The following is a 6723-nucleotide window of genomic DNA, read 5'->3' as shown; positions in this document are numbered from 1 at the left end:
AGCATTTACAATTGATATAAACCTCAATGTGTTTGTTTGGAAGTGGCTGCCAGGATGGGAAAACTCCACCTACGCTTAATACATTAAATCCAATAATTTTATTTTTTTTCTTTTTTTTCTGAGACAGGGTTTCTCTGTGGCTTTGGAGCCTGTCCTGGCACTACCTCTTGTAGACCAGGCTGGCCTCGAACTCACAGAGATCCGCCTGCCTCTGCTTCCCAAATCCAATAATTTTAGATCATGTTTTTAAATTATTGTGCAACTCTGAAATAAGACCTATGCTTACAATCTAAAGTCAGTGTTACTTGAAACCAGTGGGATGGGGTTGTATGTCTTCAGTGGGAGCGTTTTCTACTTGATATTAATAAGAAGAATTTTTTTGTTAGAGCTAGTATTTTATTAATCCAAAAGCACTTTACAAGAAAATATAAGTATGGCTTCCAATAGGAATGTTAAACATGGACTTGATACCAAGCTCACAGATTTGAGTGTGTAAGGAAAAACAGGCTTTCAAGTTAAACAACAATTTGTAACCAAAACTTTAATCCCAAGGACTCTCACAAACATATTACAAATGACAGCATGAAAAAAAAATCTTGCACAGTAACTCAAAGGTTCAGCTCTACAATGTACCCTTAAACCAACTGGTAACTTAGTCTTCCATTTCCAAATAAAGAATGTTACAAACAGCTTCTTCCATAGATAGCAATCAGTGAGGAACCTCTTTGAAAATCTTCAGAGTACAGTTCCCACCCTTCCCCTGTTAACTTGTGTTAACAGCAGCTTTTAAAGACTGCTTATCATTTCACCCACAGCTCCAGACTGTGTCCCAGCTACTAAAGAAACTAAGTTTTTCAATTTCCATCAGTGGTTTATCATTAGTACATCACACTTTAACTGGGCAGGATCTAGATTTATTTCAGTCTATGAAAAACTAAAGTTCAAAGCAAATTCAATTTTGCTTAAGGGAACATGAACAGCTAAAACATCTTAAAAATGCACCAAGCTTATGAAGTCTCAAACAAAACTTGAATTTCCTGTACATACTCCTGTCAAATGAAGTTACTTCCTGTACACCACTTCTTTTGCAAACTGGTCTTCTACTTCCTTTTATTTGACCTAGATCGGCTACGAGACCTAGAGAAAGAGCGAGACGGCTTGTGGTTTCTCTCACGAGACAGAGACCTCTCTCCCTTCTCCTATCTCTAGAAAGTGACCTGCTCCGGCTTCGAGAGAAGCTTCTCCTCCTTGGAGATCTTCGCCAAGGTGGAGGACTCCTCCTACGGTAATCATCTTGAGGGCGACGACCCCAAGAGGGAGGGGGGCCACGATTCCGACTTCTTTTCTCACCGTTGGACAGCTCCACTCTTACTCGGCAGCCACATAGTGTTCTTCCATCTAGCTCTCAGACAGCGTCAGCAGCATCTCAGGGATCCTCAAATTCAACGAAAGCAAAGCCAGGAGGGTTTCGAGCAACCCACACACTTCGGAGCGGTCCATAATAGCCAAATGCTCGTTCTAATTCAGTCTTGTTCCCATTGTTTCCAAGATTACCTACATACACCTTACAATCTAATGGACAGGAGTCACGATGCATTTCGAGATACTGGGTTCGAGAACCGCAGCTCAAATCCCAACACTCCGACGAGGCCCACCCGCGCCCTCCGCGATCTACTTCTGTAGATGCTAACGATGCCCTGGCGTCCACGAAATGGCGGCAATAAGAAGAATTTATACAATTCACAGACCCAAGAATGGGAGAATTTGTAGAGCTCTTATGCAATACTGTAAAAACTTTGAGAATGGACAAAGGCCTAATTGTAAGTTTACAATTATAGTTGAATTACAAATTTGCTTTTGGCCTGTGGTGATAGGGAGGCCTGTAGAAGTGGCTCTGCTCTATCTTGACATAAGGTCAGAGAGTTTGAGACTACTATTGCTCCTACAAGGTCAAACAGCAAAATGTTCTAAGGTGAAGCTGTTGTGTGTCTTGCCTAGATAACAGGATGTTTGGCCTACTGGGTGTTTTGTTCCAAATAACAAGATGCTTGACTTAGGGCATAACTATTAGGTGTTTTGACTATTAAGGAAGTAGTCATTCTTGTTTGTTCCTTGTATCATGATAAAAAAAAATGTCCTTTTGCCCTCCCCTTTGACTTGGGGTATAAAAGGGTTATTAAAAAAATAAACTTGGGGCAAATTCAGTATTCACTGGAATGCCGTCTCAACTCTGTCTTCAGTCTCTCATCTGTTTTTTCCTCAATCAACACTCCCCTTCTCAGGAATGGATAGACAAGTTGACTAGACCTAGACATAGTGAGTGGCAGGGTTGTGAGAAGAAAGAGGGTTACAACACTTTCCTATGTTTTAATACCCAAGAAAGACCGTCACTGCCAGGAATAAGTACATCTGTTCAAAAGCAAGGTCTTGACAAAACTTACTATAAAGCATTTTCTGTGTATAATACATAATCAACATGAATTAACAAGAGCTAAAAGTGCCAAGGGATAATTGTTGACTACTTAAGCTTTGAAAATATGCGATTAAATACGCTGCATCTGTAAGATAGCTTTGAGGGTAAAAGTGATTCTTTAACAAACCTGATGACTTGAGTTTGATAATACCTGGAATGCATGAAAAATGAAAAAATCAACTTCTAAAATTGTCCTCTGACTTACACACACAGTTACACACACTCACACACAAACACACAAATTTTAAATAAAATAAATTAGAAGTTAAAAAATATGCCAGGTAGCCGGGCGGTGGTGGCGCACGCCTTTAATCCCAGCACTCGGGAGGCAGAGGCAGGCGGATCTCTGAGTTCAAGGCCAGCCTGGTCTACAAGAGCTAGTTCCAGGACAGGCTCTAGAAACTACAGGGAAACCCTGTCTCGAAAAACCAAAAAAAAAAAAAAAAAAAAAATATGCCAGGTAACTTTTATTGTATGTTTACATAACTTTCTCAGTTCTTCAGAACTCCAACCTAAAATCTAGGTGTAAACACTTATGATTGATCTTTGAGTGTATTCTCTTTGTACTACATTTTATGAATATTTTATTTTATTTTTGTTTTGATATTGTACATTATGGAGAATGTTTTAAACATTCACTATTTTTACTGAGTCTCAAAACTAATGATATAGTTATAAAATTCTAACTATGTAAATAATTGAACCGTACATGAATAGTTGTATTTTCACAGGAGGTAAATATTTTTTATATGGGATACTGTATATTGACCATGGAGTCTCACACATTTCAGGTGGGTAGTGTACTGCTAAGCTTTATCCCCAGCTTTGCTTCTTAGAGTTCAACAGCTTAACTATTTGGAAAAACTAACAGCTAATGGGAGGTCAGCGAAGGCATCAGCTGGTTTGAGTTCACTAGGGACTCAGTGCAGTGGTACATGCTCACTGCTTGTTCTTATGTGCAGTGGTGGGAATGCTGCGTCTGGCAGTGTCAGCAGCAGGGAAAGCTCAGCTTCACCAGTGCAGTATGAATGGAAGTACTTGGTATACAGTATTTGGTGTGGGTTGATAGTACCTTTTGTGGTGAAATTCAGAGATGGAAATTACCAATGGGAGAAGAGAGGGTTTGGTAATTACTTGCTGCACCTTCTGTTTCAACCATCTTGACACAGTACAGAGTGCAAATACAATGAACTGCTTATATGTATTTTGGGTGTGTTTTGAATTAAATGCACATGAGATATCATATAAATTCTATATGTGGGATTATAATCATTAATTAGCAGTTGAAAAATGGTTTCTCATTGAGTGAATTGCTGTAATGACTCCTGTATACTTTATATAAGAAAATTGCATATTAATGAAATATAACAGTGCTATAAATACTTTAAAACTATACAACATATATATGTATTTTTAAAGAAATTAAAACATATGTACAAAGTATTTTATCCTATTTTTGTATTTATGAAGACATAACGAGACACAGTGTGTACTGAACACTTTACATTGAATTTTATTCTCAGTGTGACTGCAAGCCGTCACCTTGAGTAGCTTAAGCCCTTTGCTCCGAAGTGGTGGATATGGGAGATCACTGAAGCAGTCAGATCACAGCACCAAGATCCTTCTCCTCTGAGAACCTGGGCTTTAGCTGAGGAACAAAGGCTGGCAGAATAGAATGCCCTTTCTCACTCATTTTGACCCCAATTGGATGGCTAAAGAAAAAGGCTTATCTGCTACCCCTGTAATTAAGACACAACTCAGTACAACCAGTCACTCATTGAATATACCTTTCTCGGTGTTTTAGTACATTATGGTTCTTTGAACAGAGAAAATGTTTGCTAAGGTGCCCTTTCCCCCATTAGCACGCCTTTTTAGTAAGTTTTCTATATCAGAAACAGTCCTTTGGAAAATTAGAACAGAGCGTAAAATCCCAGGGATCTCTTGCACAAGCTGAGACCTCGTCTAGAAAGAAGAGCCTGTGTAAATTTTGCCTTAGGTGATGTCGCGGGGCTATGCAGACACATGGAGTTGAACATCACAGTTCTCTTCAGTGCTACACGCCAGCATATTATCTAATTTCCAAATGAGATGTCTTTCTTGGCAGCTACTGTATGTAGCTCATCTGTTGGAATAAATGTTAGCTGAACTGGAAATACGTTGAACAATTTTGGTTTAAGAGACGAATGTAAATCTATTAAGCCTAACTGTGTTAGGCATTCATAAGGTTCAGGCTTGTCTTCTGAAGGCTCTCTTCTTTGTTCCACACTGGCAAACTTTGAACCCTCTGAGGAACCATCTTAAACACTGGGCAACTGGAGTCCCTTTGGAGGCTGTCAGTTTACCAGAGGTTTCTTCTCACCTTGGTCTGTGCTGAGAAAGCAGTATTAGGAACGTGTAGCGGTGCACCACTGTGGCGCTCAACTTCTTGTGTCCTGCAGGAGAAGTATTTGCCCGAATACCAGAACCTCACTCCCTCTTCTCTATTGTGGTCAAAATAGTTTATATTGTTTATAAATTGAATATTTCTTTAGTTAAAACTTGCTTTGATAGCGCCACAGTTAGTGGTGCTAACTGTGGACTGTAAAAAGTAAATAATTTTGGTCATTTAAAATTTTTAAATTTAGCAGACGGTGGTGGTGCATGCCTTTAATCCCAGCACTACAGAGGCAGAGGCAGGCTGACATCTGTGAGTTTGAGACCAGCCTGGTCTACAAGAGCTAGTTCCAAGACAGGCTCCAATGCTACAAAGGAACCCTGTCTCGAAAAACCAGAAACAAACAAATGAATAAATAAGTAAAAATTAAACTTTGTAAAAGTTAGTATGTGAGTTTCATTACAGAATTTTCATACGTATTTGTTGGTGCTGTCCCTTCCGAGGTCTTCTTCCAGTATATCCCCTCCTTTCATGTCACATGACTTTCCCCCCTTCTCTCACCAACTTTCATGGTCTCTTTCTCTTGCTCTCAGTCTTTTCCACCCGTGGAGGTATCTTTTTACTCTCTCCTGGTTCTATGTAGGTTTTATGGTTAATAAGTCCTCATACATATAAGTACACACACATAAAAATTAAAACCTAGGATATACATTGTAGTAGGAGGAGCGGCAGGCTGTGTTCCACTGCCCGGCTAGTTTAGCCCCCAAAACAACCAAACAGAAATTGTATTAATTAAAACACTGCCTGGCCCATTATCTCCAGCCCCTTATTGGCTAACTCTCACATATTAGTTTAACCCATCTCCATTAATGTGTATCGCCACTTGACTGTGGCTTACCAGCTTGAGTCTAACCAGCGTCCATCTCTGGCAGGAGAATCATGGCATCTGCCTGTCTCTGCTTTCTTCCTCCCAGAATTCTGTTCTGTCTTCCCCACCTATCTGAGGGCTGCCCTATCAAAAGGCCAAGGCAGTATCTTTGTTCAACCAATGAAAGCAACACATAGACAGAATGACCTCCTACACCACTGAATATGAGAAGAAATGAGCAGTATTTCTTATTCTGAGCCTGGTTTATTTTTTTTTTCTAACAAAACTCTAGTTTTACCCATTATTTTTTTACAGTCAATGCCATTATTTCATTTTTCATTTTGGCTGATTAAAAATTTTGTCTACGTACACATCTTCTAGATGCACTTGTCTATGGATGAACATCTGGGCTGGTTCCTTTTCCAAGCTACTGTGCGTAGAACAGCTAGCTAGCTGTAAGCGTGGCTGTGCAAGTAACTCCCCAGAGCAGCAAGGCTGCACCATGAGGTTTTTGAAAATCTGTGTATGACCTGCATGGTGGCTGCACCAGGTTGTACTCCCTACCCCGACTCCACCTCCTGCAGGGAATAAGGGTTCTTCTTCCTCCACACCCTCCCAGCATTTTTTATCCCGTGTTTTCTAGATGCTAGCCATTCTGACTAAATGAAGGAAATCTTAAAGTACTGTTAATTTGTATTTCCCCATTGGCTAAGGATATCGGAGACGTTTTTAAATAGCAAAAAGTAAAAACTCTTAGCAGAACAAATAAACCATGATAAGAGGAGCACATGAAAATTTATCGATATTTCAACTGCAGGTAAAAATATATGTGAAGTACATAAGTCCTGAAAGAATGGATAAAACATGAATTACACAACTTCTGAGCACTTACTATGGAAAGTTAGCTAGGTTATAAATTTTAAAATTGCTAACAATTCATATTTAAATGTGAAAACATGCTATAATTTAGAAAGATGGTACAGAAAAATTTAAATGTGAAACCAGCCC

General features: G+C 39.4%; 1 pseudogene; it reads right to left on the bottom strand.

The window, feature by feature from the left end:
- Positions 1–1100: 1100 nt before the first annotated feature.
- Positions 1101–1672, bottom strand: LOC119826807 (annotated as a pseudogene).
- Between the last annotated feature and the right edge of the window lie 5051 nt (positions 1673–6723).

Source organism: Arvicola amphibius, chromosome 11, assembly GCF_903992535.2.
Source record: "Arvicola amphibius chromosome 11, mArvAmp1.2, whole genome shotgun sequence".
NCBI classification, from domain to species: Eukaryota; Metazoa; Chordata; class Mammalia; order Rodentia; family Cricetidae; genus Arvicola; species Arvicola amphibius.
Note: the sequence above shows the minus strand (reverse complement) of the source record. Positions and strands in the feature narration are given on the sequence as shown.